This window comes from Piliocolobus tephrosceles, chromosome 3 (genome assembly GCF_002776525.5).
Source record: "Piliocolobus tephrosceles isolate RC106 chromosome 3, ASM277652v3, whole genome shotgun sequence".
Lineage (NCBI taxonomy): Eukaryota > Metazoa > Chordata > Mammalia > Primates > Cercopithecidae > Piliocolobus > Piliocolobus tephrosceles.
This window is the reverse complement of record NC_045436.1, coordinates 183,407,326-183,424,550: the sequence shown is the minus strand read 5'-3', so window position 1 is coordinate 183,424,550 and position 17,225 is coordinate 183,407,326. Positions and strand designations below refer to the sequence as shown.

At 48.4% G+C, this 17,225-nt stretch overlaps 1 protein-coding gene and 2 pseudogenes across 2 annotated transcripts in view; 1 reads left to right on the top strand and 2 right to left on the bottom strand.

Annotated features, from left to right (window-relative positions):
• The window catches only part of CTBP1 (C-terminal binding protein 1), a 41,414-nt gene extending 40,466 nt beyond the window's left edge, over positions 1–948 (bottom strand). The window contains exon 1 of the mRNA XM_026449208.1: positions 536–948. The gene's annotated coding sequence lies outside the window, so the exon portion shown is untranslated. The remainder of the gene's footprint in view (positions 1–535) is intronic.
• Positions 949–1,092: 144 nt separating this feature from the next.
• On the top strand, positions 1,093–2,233 carry LOC111538968 (annotated as a pseudogene).
• A 6,381-nt stretch (positions 2,234–8,614) lies between these two features.
• Positions 8,615–9,047, bottom strand: LOC111539056 (annotated as a pseudogene). The gene has a single exon (XR_002730560.1). The product of XR_002730560.1 is annotated as a 60S acidic ribosomal protein P2 pseudogene (transcript).
• Between the last annotated feature and the right edge of the window lie 8,178 nt (positions 9,048–17,225).

Genomic DNA, 17,225 nt, shown 5'->3' with positions numbered 1-17,225 from the left:
GCGGGCGGGGCCTCGCGGTTGGTCTCCTGGTTCCCGGCGCGGGCGGCGCACGGACTCACGCGGGCGGCTCAGGGCCCGCCCGGCCGGGCGCGGCTGCGGGGCGGGGCGGGAGCTTGGCGGGAAGCTCGCGGGGGCTGCACCGCGGCGGAAGCCGGAGACCCGGTGTTCCGCACGTTCTAAACCGCCTGTCCCCGAGGAAGGCGGGCAGGGTCGGGCCAGGCTCAGCACCGCTGGCAGGAGCGCCGCCCGCCCCGAGGCCCCCTGCGGGTCGGCGCCGGTCCCGGAAGCCGAGGCAGGGTCGCCCACGTCAGCGCCCTTAACGGACCCGAACGTAAATGGCGCTCCTCCGCGCCGCGGCCGCCCCGCTCCCTTCCCGCCCCGCCAGCCGCCGCCCCCCCGCGCTCGCTTCTGGCCCTGCGGCCTGGCCCGTGCGCCTCCGAAGAGCTTGTCCTTGCGGTGCCGCTGTCCCCGGGGCTGACCAGGGGGACCGAGGCCGCGGGTTTCCCCCGTCGCCCCCACCCGGGCCCTGACTTACCGTCCAAGAGCCGGCCGCACATGGGGCCCCGGGAGGAGAAGCGCGCCCGCCCCAGTGCGTCCCAGCCGGGGGGGACCCTGACTCCGGGAGGGGCCGCGTCCTGCCCGGCCCAGCGCGCTGTCCCCGGCCCGGGAAGTTCAGGGCTGGAGAACCCCCTTCCCGACCCCGTTTTTCCTTTAACAAGAGTAGGGTTTGTAGCCAACCAACGTCCAGGCAGCTCAGCTCTGCTGCTGCCCGCTGCCGGAGACGCCCCGACCAGGAAGGGCCCGAAAGTCCCTTCAGGGAGAGGCCGCACCGGGCCTGCTCACCCAGGGGCTGCCCCTGCAGACTCTCCCGAGGGGCCCAGGGATATTCCTCGCGCCGCGAGTGGACGCTTCCATCCACCGCGTGGGGAGTTTCTCTGCGCGTGGCTACTCTGAGCACACTGGAATGATCAGATAGTTGCATAATTTCAGAAACCACAGCCTGGAAACGGAATGATACAGACTCCTATCCGAGACAGACACCTGCTCTAGTTTCGCTGTGGTTCGTGAGGACGCGTCCTAGGCTGCCCTGAGAAGCCCATGTCTGCCCTTGACAGTGCTGGGTGCTGGGTCGTCAGTCGGGCCTGCCATGCGTACCACTTTCTGTTCTAAGACCGGGCTGCCCAGCTGTGGCCTGGAGGAAACCTGGCAGGTGTCACCAGAGCTTTGGGGAGGGTGGGGCCCTGTCAGGGAAGCCCAGTGGGAGTCTGTGGAGGGAAGGAGGGAACACGCGTGGAGCCCTTGTAGGGGGAGGGGCAGCCCTGCAGAGATCTAAGAAAATTCCAGAAAAATGAGCAGCAACCTGCAAGGCCAGACATCGGTGCAGGGGACAAGGGGTCGCAGATGGAGGGGCCTAGGAGAGGCTGCCGGGAAGGGACGATGTGGTTGGTGGGGTGCACAAGCAGGGACCTCACTGGACTTTGCTGTCTGCTCGGCATGGACAGCCAGCCCAGGAGAAGGCAGCACGGACGTGCCACCCCCTTTCCCCAGGGAAGCTGAGGACAGACGGGTCCCAGGCACTCCATCCTCTGCAGCAAGTCAGGTTGTGATTTACTGGGCGTTGGTGAATAAAATGGAGAGGCTTCTGGGGAGAAATTCCTGGCTCCCACGTGGACTTGCAGAGCTCAACAGGCAGCCACGTGGCTGAGTGTCCAGCAAACATCACATAAGGCTTTGGGTCCTGTAGGTGAGGCTGCCATGAGCAGCAAGCTCAGTCCAGAAGAGCAGTTCCTCTCCTGGATCCATTTCCTGTGCACTTTTATGTCCAGTGTAGCTGGAGCAGAGCTCTCCGGAATTCCGCAGGCAACTAAGAACGGAGACGGATGCCAGCCAGGGATCCGTCGTCTTCCCCATCAGCACGCCCCATGGCCTCCGTCTGCAGTGTCCCTCTGCACAACTTGTCAGTGCGTTATCACGACTCTTATATGACCCTGGCCCGTCCCACTGTCCTGGCTTGTTCCAAGTGCTTCCTTCTCCAGCTGTGGTTCTGGCTGCAGAGCTGTCTGCTCCCCACATTGGGCAACTCCAGCCAAGATTCCTACACCTAAATGTGACTGTGTTGCTCACAAAGAAGCCTCAGTTTTGTGTGCACCCAGCCGTGTGCACAGCTCGTCCCAACCCCAGTGGGCGCTGCCTCCCTCTCTCACCTCCAGTCCTTCCCATGATGAGCAGATGACCACCGCCCTCCAGGGTCAGTGTTTGGCTGCTCTTGTGCCTGCCCACCTGCCTCCCTGTGCCTGGGCCTGTCATGTGCCTGCACACAGGAGGGTCCTGTGGCGTTTGTCCTACACAGATGGGCTATCCTAGGAGCTGCTGGAGAGTCACCTTGGTGGGGATGCCAGAGGCCTGGGCACTAGGTTCCCCCCAGCCAGCCTCCATTCCCACACGGGATATTTTTGTCCATCGCGTGGGACAACCTAGTATTGGGGGAAAACTCAGTCCACTCTAAAGAAGCATCAGCATTTTGGATGGACGAATGCTGCTTCATGCGACTCCACATCAATGGACTATATTACTCAACTCGGGTATTTATGAGTGCTTCTGTGTGCCAGCCATGTGTGAAAGAAAAACTCCAACTTACTTGACACCAGGACAAACCAGGTAAATCACTGCATCTGGTTCCTCCTCTTTCCGCCAACTCTTCTGGACCACCGTTCTGATTTCTGGCACAGAGTCGGGGGCGAGCTCATCAGTACCCAGAGTGTCTGGTGTGCAGCCAAAGGCCCCCATTTTATCAGTCGGTGTGTTCAGTATCACACTCAAGACAAGGGCCACCCTATCACTTCACATACCTCAAATAGAAAAAGTGCCTGGGAACATTGATGAGGTATTAAAGGAAACCACTGGTGGTGTCAGTCATGTACACACAGAAAAAAAAAACAATCTTTTTATTTATTTATTTATTTTGAGACAGAGTTTCGCTCTTGTTGCCCAGGCTGGAGTGCAATGGTGCATCTCAGCTCACTACAACCTCTGCCTCCCAGGTTCAAGCGATTCTCCTGTTTCAGCCTCCTAAGTAGCTGGAATTGTAGAGCACCCATCACCACACCCAGCTAATTTTATGTATTTTTAGTAGAGATGGGGGTTTCACCGTGTTGGTCAGGCTGGTCTCGAACTCCTGACCCTCAGGTGATCCACCTGCCTCAGCCTCCCAAAGAGATGAGATTACAGGCATGAGCCACTGCGCCCGGCCAAAAACAGCCAAGAATTTTTTAACAATAAAATGACCAACAAGTAAACTTGAAACAAAAATGGACAAATATCTAAAATATTTTTAAATGTATATATTTTAATTGGCAAATAATAATTGTATATATTGTTTACAACTTGTTTTAAAACATGTATACATTGTGGAATGGCTAAATCAAGTTAGTTAACGTGCATTAACTCACATACTTGTTTTTTGGTGTGGTGAGAACACTTAAAATCTACTCTCAGCAATTTTCCAGCACACGATATGTTGTTACTAACCATAGTCATCATGTCCTACTATAGATCCTAGAACATATTCCTCCAATGTAACTCAAATGTATCCCTTGACCAACATCACTGTCCAGCCCCAGCCCCAGATAAACACCATTCTACCCTCTGCTTCTGTGAGTTCAACTTTTCTAGATTTCACCTGTGAGATTATGCAGCATTTGTCTTTCTGTGCCTGGGTTTTTCACATAACGCCCTTCTGGTTTATCCATATTGTCATATATGGCGGCATTGTCTTCCTTTTTAAGGCTGACTGGTGTACCATTATGTATATACACCATATTGTCTACCTAAAATATTTTTAATACAATTGCTGAAAACTGCCACATAACTTGTATAACTGCTATAAGGGCTTGGTTTTCAGCCATAAGATGGGAAGAGAAGGAACATCTACCTTGCAGGATGACTGCAAGCTGTAAAGTGCCACAAAGCCCAGGGGAGCCCAGAACCGCCACTGTAGGACAGGTCCTCTGGAAGCAGACAGACCTGCCTTGTTACTTTAGCCCTCCAGAGTCCAGTTTAGCCAGGGATGAAATGAGTACAAAAGAACACCTTTCTTGTAGGATTGCAAAATGATACAGAGGACGTCTTCATCCATTCTGTGCTGCTATAACAGACTACTACAGAGTGGGTAACATAGTTTACAGAAGCTTGTTGGCTTATGGTTCTGGAAGCTGGGAAGTTCAACCTCAAGGGGCTGCATCTGGTGAGGGCCTTCTTGTTGCATCTTCACATCGCAGAACAGCAGAAGGGCAAAGAGAGAGAGAAAGCAAAGGGTGCTGAACGCACCCTTTTATTAGAAGCCCACTCCCATGATAACAGCACCAGCCCATTCAGAAGGGCAAAGCCCTCGTGGCTGAATTGCCTCTCAGAGGTTCCACCTTTTAAGATCATCACAGGCCGGGCGCGGTGGCTCAAGCCTGTAATCCCAGCACTTTGGGAGGCCGAGACGGGCGGATCACGAGGTCAGGAGATCGAGACCATCCTGGCTAACACGGTGAAACCCCGTCTCTACTAAAAAATACAAAAAACTAGCCGGGCGAGGTGGCGGGCGCCTGTAGTCCCAGCTGCTCAGGAGGCTGAGGCAGGAGAATGGCGTAAACCCGGGAGGCGGAGCTTGCAGTGAGCTGAGATCCGGCCACGGCACTCTAGCCTGGGCGACAGAGCGAGACTCCGTCTCAAAAAAAAAAAAAAAGATCATCACAATGACAATGACAATCAAACTTCAATATGAACTTTGGAGGGGACAGTTATTCAAACCAGAGCAGAGAGGGATGGCAAATGTTCTGAAAACAAGCCTAGAAATTGATCTTAGAAATAGTGCAAAAGTAGATTTCCACTTCTGTCTTTACCTGTGATGGTCTAACCCCAAAAGCCTCCCAGAACAGAACTTGTGAGCACAAGATAGAAACAACAAACTTCTGAGGCACCGCTGAGCTCACAAGGAGGTGAGGGATGTGACAGGAACCAGAGACAAACAGAAGACTGAAAACCAGGTCTTGAAGTGTAAGAGCCAAAGGGCAGCAGCCTGGGAGAATGTTGGTCCCGAGCCTCGGGATTTAAGTCTCCGCACTTACATGGGAAAGGAGACGAGGCCTCCCTGGACCCACGTGAATCGGGAACTGGAACAAGGGCACTCAAAGGGCTACACCCTCAGGAGAGATATGAACAAATGTGCCCACAGAAATAGGATGAAAATAGGAAGAAAATAGGATGGTTCTGTGTTTGCCTGCCTGTTGTGGTTCTGTGAGACAGAAACAGTTTTGTTGACAATTGATAATCAGGACTCAGAGTCTCGTTAGACTTCAGGTATTGACTGTTTCTTTTTTGAGACAGGGTCTAGCTGTGTTGCCCACGCTGGTCTTGAACTCCTGGGCCCAAGTGATCCTCCTACTTTGGCCTCCCCAAATGCTGGGATTACAGGAATGAGCTACCGTGCCCAGCCTAGGTATGAAATTTTCACAGGTTTCACAATCCAGGCCTTACCACCCCTGCAGCAAACAACTTGATATAAAACCTGGGCCCAGGCCAGTAAGACCCTTGATGCCCATGACAGAAGCAGGCACAGTGATAGAAGCAAAATCACATAGACATTCTCAATCTAGCCCCCTCCAATTCCTACCCATAAAACCCACTGAAGATGAATTTACAAAAGTACAAGACACGCAAAGAAAGAACCACATGAGGGAAGTCAGCAGATGTGTGAAAGCAGGAACGGACTCCCTCACCAAAGGTCTTCAGAAGGTGAATCGAGCAAAAAAGAGAACATTAATTAAACATGTTTAACATGGTTAAGAATTACAGTAATGAAGTAAATGAGGCTGGGCGCAGTGGCTCACGGCTGTAATCCCAGCACTTTGGGAGGCCGAGGTGGGTGGATCACCTGAGGTTGGGAGTTCGAGACCAGCCTGACCAACAAGGAGAAACCCCATCTTCACTAAAATTGCAAAATTAGCTGGGCGTGGTGGCGTATGCCTATAATCCCAGCTACTTGGGAAGCCGAGACAGGAGAATTGGTTGAACCTGGGAGGCGGAGTGAGCCAAGATTGTGCCATTGCACTCCAGCCTAGGCAACGAGAGTGAAACTCCATCTCAAAAAAAAAAAAAAAAAAAAGTAAATGAACAAGAATACGATTGCAAGGGAACGGGGGAAGAATAGGCAGTTTTGAAGAACTAAATGGAATATCTAGAATGGAAAACCATACTTGCTAAAATTAACTCAATGAATGAGTTAAAAAGCAATTTAGACCCAGCTGAAAGCTGAATTTGTGATATATGCAGAAATTACTTCTGGTGTGAGGCAGAGCATGATGACAGAATGAGGAGATCCCAAACATCTTTGAGAGTTCCATTCTGAATGATTAGAAGAATGAGGAAGCAACAGTATTTAAAAAGATAATGTCTAAGAAAGTTCTATACTTCATGAAAAATGTGAATCCTAAGATTCAGGAACACTATGAGACTTGAACTGGTGGAAAAAAATGAAACTACACTTCTAGGGAGTACAACTACAGAATACAAAAGACAAAAAAAATTTAAAGTGAAAAAGAAAACCACTCAGATTACACCAAAAGCAGTTATCTTGAAAACAACCTTATCAATTACAATGATAAAAGCCAAGCAATAGTCAAATATCTATTTTTTTTAAGTCACAAGACAAAATAAGTAGTAACACAGGATTCTATACGTAGCATTATTTGTTATCTATTGGGGCATAATAAAATTCCCTGAAACTTTGCAGCTTAAAAAACATTCAGTATCTCACCATTTCCATGAGTCAGGAATCTAGGCATGGCTTGAGTCCTCTGCATATTGGCTTCTCACTAGACTGCAATCAGGACAATGGCACAGCATCTGTGTTCTCATCTGAAGGCTTGCCTGGGGAAGTCTGCATCCGAGCTTACTCTTCATGGGCTGTTGGGCAGAGGGACCCTAAGCTCCCAGCCACGTAGGCTCTCCCATGGGGCAGCTTCTCTCAACAAAGCACACCAGACAAGAGGACAACACACAGTCTTCTAGGAAGAAGAAAGCCACAATCTTTTTTTAAAAAGCAAAGCAATATTTGTGTAATTGCCACTTGGTTTGAGAAGTGGAACACTGTGTCAAAAACCCCTCCAAAGCCCCCACCAGTAACTGCCCTCCTCCTTCTCCCCAGTGCAATGACTGCCCTCACTTGTCTTTTTTTCAACTTTTAAAGTTTGTAGTAAAATGCATATAACTTAAAATTACAACCTTAATCATTTTAAGTGTACAGTTTGGTAGTGTTAAATACACTCGTGATGTGCAACCGTCACCACCATGCATCTGTGTAGAACTCTTCCCATCTTGCAAAACTGAAACTCTGTCTCCATTAAACAATAATTCCTCATTTCCCTTCCCCTGGCCCTGGTACCCACCATTCTACTTTCTGTTTCTATAATGTTGACTAGTCTAGCCACCTCATATAAGTGGAATTCTGTAGTAGTTGTGTTTTTGGCAACTGGCTTATTTCACTTAGCACGGTGTCCTCAAGATTCATCCATGTTGCAGCCTGTGTCAGAATCTCATCCCTTTTATCGTTTGTTTGTTTTGTTTTTTTTGAGACAGAGTCTTGCTCCGTTGCCCAGGCTGGAGTGCAGTGGCGCGATCTCGGCTCACTGCAACCTCTGCCTCCCGGGTTCAACTGGTTCCCTGCCTCAGCCTCCTGAGTAGCTGGGATTACAGGCGGGTGCCACCACGCCCGGCTAATTTTTTGTATTTCTTTTTAGTAGAGATGGGGTGAATCTCATCCCTTTTTAAGGCTAAATAGTATCCCATTGTTTATACCACATTCTGCTTATTCATTTATCCATCAATGGGCACTTGGGTTGTGATATGGTTTGGCTGTGTCCCCACCCAAATCTCATCTTGAATTTTGGTTCCCACAATTCCCACGTGTTGTGGGACGGACCCAGTGGGAAGTAATTGAATCATGAGGGCAGGTCTTTCCCATGCTGTTCTCGTGATGGCGGATAAGTCTCATGAGATCTGATGGTTTTACAAAGGGGAGTTTTCCTGCACAAGTTTTCTTCTCTTGTCTGCCGCCATGTGAGATGTGCATTTCACCTTCTGCCATGATTGTGAGGTCTCCCCAGCCATGTGGAACTGAGTCCATTAAAACTCTTTTTCCTTATAAATTACTCAGTCTTGCATATGTCTTTATCAGCAGCATGAAAATGGACTAACACAGGTTGCGTCCATGTTTTAGCTATTGTGAATAATGCTGCTATGAACATGTGCATACAAATAGCTCTTTGAGACCCTGCTTTCAATTCTTTGGGGTATGTGTGCAGAAATTCAGTTGCTGGGTAATTCTACTTTTAATTTTTTGAGGAACCCCCATACTGTTTTCCATCATGGATGTACCATTTCACATTCCCAGCAATGGTGCAGAAGGGTTCCAGTTTCTCCACATCCTCACCAACACTTGTTATTTTCTGGAATTTTTGTGTTTTTTTGTTTGCTTGTTTGTTTTATTAATATAGTAACCAACCTAATGGTGTCAGGTGGTATATCGTTGCAGTTTTTTTGTTTTGTTTTGTTTTTGTTTTTGTTTTTTATGTGTAAAAAGGCTTTATTTGCAGGAGAGCAGGAATTTAATCAAAGAGGCCAAATCCCATGTCATCGTCTGACTCTTCAGACTCCTCCTTCTTCTCGTCTTTCTTCTCCTCTGCTGCAGCAGGTGCGGAACCAGCAGCAGGCGCTGCAGAGCCTGGGGCAGCGGAGACAGCCACAGCCCCACCGGCAGGTACACTGGCAAGCTTGCCCATACCCTGGGCAATGACGTCTTCAGTGTTTTTTCCATTCAGCTCACTAATAACCTTGTTGAGTCGGTCGTCGTCCGCCTCGATGCCCACGCTGTCCAAGATCTTCTTGACGTCCTTGGCGCTGGGGGAGGAGTTACCCCCGAGGGCAGCCAGCAGGTAGGAGGCGACGTAGCGCATCGCGGCGGCGTCTGCGGCGGCGGCGGAGAGGCCTCACGCCTTGTTTTTTGTTTTTAAGACAGGGTCTCACTCTGTTGCCCATGCTGGAGTATAAGTGGTGCAATCATAGCTTACTGCAGACTTGACCTCCTGGGCTCCAGTGATCCTCCTACCTCAATCTCCTGAGTAGCTGGAAATACAGGCAAACACCACCATGCCTGGCTAATTAAAAAAAAATTTTTTTTAGAGACATGATGGGGGTCTCAGTATGTTGTGCAGGCTGATCTTGAACTGGGCTCAAGCAATCCCTCAGCCTCTCCAAGTGCTGGAATTACAGGTGTGAGCCACTATACCCTAGCCTCATTGTAGTTTAGATATGCATTTGCCTAATGAATGGCGATGTCAAACATTTTTTATATGCATATTGCCCATTTGAGTACTTATTTAGAGAAATGTCTATTCAAGTCATGTGTCTATTTTTGAATCAGCTTGTTGTTTCGTTGAAGAGTTTTAGGAGTTTTCTACGTACTAAGCATACTAATTCTTCATCACATATGCAACTTGCAACTATTTTCTCCCATCTAGCAAGTTGCCTGTTTGCTCTGTTCACATTGTCTTTTGCCCGTGCTTTCGTTGTCATATCCAAGAAATCATTGCCAAATCCAAAGTTGTATAGCTTTGTCTTATTGTTTTTTTAGAGTTTTACAGTTTTAGGTGGTACATTTAGATCTTTGTAGTTTGTATATGGTGTGAGGCAAAAGATCCAACTTAATTTTTTTGTAAATTAATGTCCTGTTTTCCCAACACCGCTTGTCAAAAAGACTATTCTTTTCCTCACTGAACGGTCTCAGCACCTTGTCAAAGATTATTTGACCATATATGTGAAGGTTTATTTCTGAACTCTGTGTTTTATTTCATTGACCTATGTGTCTGTCTCTGTGCCAATGTGGTACTGGCATAAAGACAGATACATAGGCCCAGGGTACCACCCTGGCATGAAGACAGACTGTAGATTACCGTATTCTTGATTATAGCTTTGTAGCAAGTTTACCAGATACTAAATTATTGATTACTGTAGCTTTGTAGTAAGTTTTGAAATCAGGAAGTGTGAGTCCTCTAACTTTCTTCTTTTCTTTCAACATTGTTTTTACTATTTGGGATCCCTTGAGGTTCTATATGAGTTTTAGGATGGGTTTTTCCATTTCTGAGAAAGGCTTTGTGGTTTTGATGGGATTGAATTAAATCTGTAGATCGCTTTGAGTACTATTGACATCTTCCAGTCCACAAACATGGGATGTGTTTTCATTTATTTATGTCTTCTTTAATTTCTTACTGCAACTTTTTTGTAGTTGTCAGTACAGAAGTCTTTCACCTCCTTGGTTAAGCTAATTCCTAAATTTTTTTTTTTTTTTTTTTTTTTTTAGAGACAGGGTCTTGCTCTGCTGCCTAGGCTGGAATGCAGTGGTGTGATCATGGCTCATTGCAACCTGGAATTCCTGGGCTCAAGTGATCTTCCCACCTTAGCCTCCCAAGTAGCTAGGACTACAGGCATTCACCACCACACCAGCCTATTTTATTATTTTGTAGAGATGGGGTCTCAATATGTTGCCCAGGCTGGTCTTGAACTCCTGGTTTCAAGTGATCCTCCTGCCTCAGCCTCCCAAAGTACTGGGATTACAGGTGTGATTCACCACGCTCAGCCCAGTTTTCTTTTCTTATAGTGTCTTTGTCTGGCTTTGGCATCAAGATAATGTTGGCCTGATAGAATAGTTAGGAAGTAAGTAGTCCTTCGCCTTCAGTTTTTCCGAAGCGCCTGAGAAGAACTGGTATTCTTCATCAAGTATTTGGAAGAATTTGCCAGTGAAGCCATCAAGTCCAGGGCTTTTCTTTGTCAGATTTCTGATTACTGATTCAATCTCTACATTAGTTATAATTCTCTTAAGACTTTCTATTTATTCCTGATTTATTTGTCTCTCAGTAGATTTTGTGTCTCTAGGAATTTGTTCATTTCACCCATGTTATCCAATGTGTTGGCATACAATTGTTCATAGTACTCTCTTACAATTTTTTTTTATTTCTGTAGAGTCAGTAGTAATGTGCCCACTTTCATTTCTGATTTAGTAACTGGAGTTTTCTATTTTCCTAGTCCATCTAGTGAAAGGTTTGTTAATTTTGTTGATCTTTCAAAGAACTGACTTTTTATTTTATTGATTTTTCTCTATAGTTTTTCAATTCTTTATTTCATTTATCACTCTCTAACCTTCAGTATTTCTTCTGCTAGCTTTGGGTTTAGTTTATTCTTCTTTTTCTAGCTTCTTAAGTTGTAAAGTTAGGTTGCTGGTTTGAGATCTTGCTAGTTTTTTAGTGTAAGCATTTATAACTATGAATTTCCCCTGTGGCACTGCTTTTGTAGCATCCTGCAAGTGCTGGTCTGCTGCGTTTTCGTTTTCATTCTAAGTATTTTCTTATTTCCTTTGTGATTTCTTTTCTGGCTTATTGGTTGTTTAAGAGTGTGTTGTTTAAATTCCAGAAATTTGTGGATTTTACAGTTTTACTTCTGTTACTGATTGCTAACATTATCCTGTTGTGGTTGGAGAAGAGTTTATATGATACCTACATTTTAAAATCGATTGAGACCTAATTTGTGGCCTAACAGATGGTGTATCCTGGAAAATGACTCACGCTTATTTGAGAAGGATGTGTATGCTGCTGTTGTCCTTGGTAGAATGTCTGGATGTGTGTTAGATCTAGTTGGCTTATTGTGTTGCTTAAATCCTTTATTTCCTTACTTATCTTCTGTATGATTGTCCTATCCATTATTGAGAATAGGGTATTGGAGTCACCAACTATTATTATAGAACTTTATTTTTTATATATAGAACTTTATTATTATATGTCTTTCATACCTGATAGATTTGATAGTTTTATAATTAATCAGGTCATGAAAAATTGAAGAACCCAATTAACAAGCATGATTCTAAAGATATATATACCCCAAATTAAATAATTCATTATTTTCAAGCATATATGGAATGTTTACTAACAAACAATGAACACATTACCAGCCCACAAAACCAAATCTCAAAAAATACCAAAGAATCTATATCACATTGGTCATGTTCTCTGACCAAATGCAATGACAACAGAATAAGAAACAATCACCAAACATTTGAAAATGTAAAACCATAAAACCACATTTGACTAATAGCCCAAAGAATGAATTACAGTGGGAGCTGAAAAGATTTAGAACTAGACAATAAGAAATACTACATATAAAAATTTTTAGCATGCAGCTAAACCCAGGTGCCTTCAGGTCAGAATGGACTGCAGGGTTCAGAGTGGTTGAGAACTTAGCATTAGTGGTCACTTTCTTTTCTTTCTTTCTTTTTTTTTTTTTTGAGACAGAGTCTCGCTCTGTCGCCCAGGCTGGAGTGCAGTGGCCGGATCTCAGCTCACTGCAAGCTCCGCCTCCCGGGTTTACGCCATTCTCCTGCCTCAGCCTCCCGAGTAGCTGGGACTACAGGCGCCCGCCACCTTGCCCGGCTAGTTTTTTGTATTTTTTAGTAGAGACGGGGTTTCACCGTGTTAGCCAGGATGGTCTCGATCTCCTGACCTCGTGATCCGCCCGTCTCGGCCTCCCAAAGTGCTGGGATTACAGGCTTGAGCCACCGCGCCCGGCCTAGTGGTCACTTTCTACAAACAAGGAGTCCACACATGAGCCTCCTCCCTCCGTGCCTATATCCAGATGGAATCCTTGGAAAGCTTTCTCTTCCTCATGCTCCCCACTTTGCTGTGAGGTCTTTAAAATCGTTACTTCTCGTCTCTGCTCCCATTCCCAACTTCTAGGTTTTGCTCAGATAGCTTTCCACTTTTCTCATCAGATTGTTATCAGGCATCTTTTGCAGCACATTGACATCCATCTTCGTAAGAGTCCCATGGAGCACACCTGTCACCAGGAGGGAATGGGGCGCGGGACTCTGCAGCCAGATGCTGGGTTTGACTCTAAAACCTCCACTCACCAGCTGGGTGACTGTGACCAGAAGCTCATCTTCTCTGGGCCTGCTTTTCCTCTCTTGGAAACAGAGATTATGATGGCAAGCACCTTCCTCATGAGTAGTTGGAGATTAAGAGAATTGACGTAAAAGGGAGATTATGATATGCCTTCCCCAAGGGTGGTTGGGAGGGCCAAGTGGGTTGACGGAAAATGGATGACAACACCTTGTGGTGTTTGCGAGAGAGAAGTAGAATGATGAACCATGGAGATTATGATAATCCATCTCTGTGGATTTGAAGAGCCAGAAGAATATCGACTGGAATTGAGATGACGATATGTCTTCCTCATGGGCAGTTGGGAGAGTAAAATCAGTCATAGAAAATGGAGATTTTGACAATTGATTATCCAGGGAGTCAAGTGGGTTTGTGGAAAATGAGAATATTACAAGAGCTCCCTCACTGTAATGGGAGGATGCAAAATGAGTTGAGGTCATGCTGAGATTATGACAGGCCTCCTCTGTGCGTGTTCCGGTGGAAGTCATGGGTTGATGCATAATTGAAATTTCTTTCCTGTGCATAGTTGGTGGGCTGAACTAGATCAATGGGATGCTGAGATTATGACAGTGCTGTCCCCTTGGAAGGTTGGGAAGGTGAAATGGGTTGATGGAAAATGGAGATTATGACAACATGGGCGTTTGAAATGGGTTGATTGGAGGTGAAAATGAGTACACTCCTTCCTTTTGTGTGATGAAGTTATAGTGGGTTGATGGAACATTGAGACAATGCCGTATCTTTTTTGTGGTTGTTGGTAGGGTCAGGTAGGTTAATGGACCAAGGAGATGGTGACATGCCTTTCTGCGGGTTGCTGGGAGGGTGAAGAGGGTTGAGAGAATGAGAGTTGGGAGATTAGTACGATGCCTCCCTTTCCTGTAGTTGGAGGGTAAAGTGAGTTGATGAGGTGATCGGGATTATGACCTGAGTATCTTCTGTGGGTGCTAAGACGATGAAGAGGGTTGAGAGAATGTGGAGACTGAACAATAACCATAGCTACACAGTTTCTTAGGATTTTCTTTACCTTTTCTCACGGTCTCACTTTGGCTGCTACAGCTCCTAATATTGAATATTCACCCTGCCAGGCCATATGCAAAGAGTGATGCCTGATTCCCACCCTTTGCCTTTTTTTGACTAAAGAGATGCAACTTTCCCAGATATCACCTGGCTCCTACAGCAGACATCTCCTCAGGCCCTATTGGCCAGAACCGTGTCAAACCCCCAACCCCCGACCCCCAACAGTCCTAGCAAAGGGGAAGGGGAGATTCATTACAGGCTTCCTTCAGTCCTGGTGCATTCCCCAAGGACAGACTGACTTCCTCAGAGCCCATCGTATCAGAAGACTGGAACAATTTCCATTTCCATTTATTAGTAGTATCGTTATTCTGTGCAGAAGAAACAGGCTACTGCTGGGAATACCAACAACATTTGCAACGGAAACCGAGGAGGTCGAGGAGCAAACGTCTAGGCACAAAACAGATTGTCTTCTTGGCTGTAGAAATCACAATGACGCTGGCGTTGCCAGCAAAAGGGGCTGAGGTCTTGGCTGCTGATTGCAGCCATGGGAGTGGATGGATGACAGCACGGGACGCGCAGGGCGGGTGCTGTTTGGGAGCTAGCAACATCCACATTCTCAGGCAGGTGGCCCACTTCCCCGTTGCCTGGCCCCTGGGGCAGAACCTTCCTCCTCCTGGAGTTTGGTCTCCTCTGTCCTGGCCCAGGCACTAGAATCCCACGCACGTGGCACCTGGTCTTCCTTTTGGTGAGGTCCCCACTCCTCAGACCCAGGGGTCTGACCTTCAGAAGCTCCAGCAGTGGAGGAAATGGCCGGAGCGTAAGGCTCTCATCTCAGCCAGGGTCAGGGTCACTTTGGAATCCCCAGGGCAGAGCTTTGTGAGGGGTGGGGCTACAAGCTAGGACCTGCATTAGGAGACTAAGGAGCCCACTCCTCCTCGCGCTGCACCGCACCCTCAGCCCCTGACCCCGGCCACTCACCTGAGCTCTGTTGTCCACCCTCATGTCCACAAACACCTTTACCCTTCCTGGGTGGTACCACGGGCCCCATGTCCAGGACCCCTGCCCAGCTGCAGACCTGCCATCCAAGGTCTCTGTGTGGACTCTGTGCTCGGCAAAGAGCCCCTATTGACCCAGAGTGAGGCCCACCTGCTTTCAGACACTGTCCAAGCCCTCCCTGTCCCGCCCGACCCGTAGCCCAGAACCTCCAGCCCACTCCCCCTGCAGACCCTGCACTACCTCCTCAGAGACCTGCACAAAGTCCCACTGGCTGGGGCCCTGCTGCGTATCCTAAGTCCCTGGGTCCATCTGGGACTCCCCACTCAGCAAAGGGCAACTGTCGTGAACATGGAGAGCCCCCTGGACCCCTTCCCACCATCAGAACCTCCATCCCAGGTCTCTGCATTTGACTCACTGGTCAGCTGAGGGCCACCACCCATCCACAGCTCAGGACCTGGCAGCCTCCTACCCACCTGCGGACTCTAAAGCCATGGTTTCTGAACGGGGCCCCTGGCTCAGCAAAGAGTGGCCTTGACCCACATTTGTCATCCTCTGGAGTCCCCTCCATCTGCCCACCTGGCATCCAGCACCCCAGTTTCCCCTGCGGTTCCCCGTGTCCTTATCTGCCTGTGGTCAGCACCTCTGACAAGACCAGAGGACGCAGTTGGAAGTGGCTGCTGCCTGGTGGATGAGAAAAGCCTCCCAGCAGTCCCCAGGAGCCCACCACGCTGTTCTCCAGCAACATGAGCACAGACATTGCAGAGTGTGGATGGCGACCTCAGGAGCCATCCATCGCCTACCAGCACCCCTGACCCGGGCTCTGGACGTCCATCGCCTACCAGCACCCGTGACCCTCGCCCTGGCTGCCCATCGCCTCCCAGCATCCCTGACTCTGGCCCTGGCCGTACTCGAGCTCTTGGCGGTACCCCAGCAGGTGGCATGTGGCACCTCTGGTGCCACTCACCCACCACAGTACAAACACAATTATAATACAATAAATGGAGGACCAAGAAACAGGGTCAGAAAACAACAGAAGCCAGATATGTGGAGCCAGAAGTGGAGCATCGTTACCCTGAAACAGAAAGTCTGAGACCCCAGCCCAGGTGGAAACATGTCTTTCTGTGGAGGGCCCAGGTCAGGGATTACCTGCGAATGAAGAAGGGGCTGTCCCTATGTGAGGCGGGCACAGAAAAGTCAGCCACTCGGGGCCCAGTGCTGAGGCCTCACCAGTGGTTGGAGCTCCCTGGAGCTCAGCTCCCCTCAAGGCCCACGGCACTGGGGTGCCACCGAGGCCAAAGCTACTGAGCCCGGCTGAGGCCCAGGACTAGCTCTACCTGCTGTCCTAGCAGTGCGTCCTTTGGGCCGCCTCCTTCTCTAGGAGACTAAGAAGCCCACTCCTCCTTGTTCAGTCCTTGTTCAGCGTGAGCCAGGAATACCTTGCCATGAAGACACTGATCTGAAGTTGGAAGAATTGTCTAAAAGAAGGAAACAGCCAGGTAAGATTTTATGAAAAACTGAGGTTTATAAAAGCGGCTTTTATCACAGCCAGGAAAAGCAATGCAAGCCTCTTCAAGAGGTGTCTGAGGCCGGGCGCAGTGGCTCAAGCCTGTAATCCCAGCACTTTGGGAGGCCGAGACGGGCAGATCACGAGGTCAGGAGATCGAGACCATCCTGGTTAACCCGGTGAAACCCCGTCTCTACTAAAAATGCAAAAAACTAGCCGGGCGAGGTGGCGGGCGCCTGTAGTCCCAGCCAGTCGGAGGCTGAGGCAGGAGAATGGTGTAAACCCGGGAGGCGGAGCTTGCAATGAGCTGAGATCCGGCCACTGCACCCCAGCCCGGGCGACAGAGCAAGACTCCGTCTCAAAAAAAAAAAAAAAAAAAGTGTCTGAGTAAAGGATTTGTGAGAACGTTTGAAGAAAAAAATCCAAGGTTGAAAGGTCTGCCTGTTAACAGGAGCCCCCAGGAGGGACAGGATTTAAGGAGCATGCTGGCCACATGGTAAGACGGTCAGCAGAATCGTGAGCAAGTCCAGGAGGACACCCCGGCCCCAGCAGGCTGTGCTGAGCAAAGGGACACCCTTGGTCGAGCTCTACCAGGCTAAGGCGGATATGTAAGACTGCAGAGGGAGGTGGAGGTGAGGCAGTGGTGGGGTTCTGTGAGCTGCAGCTCTCGTCCTGCAAAATCAGAG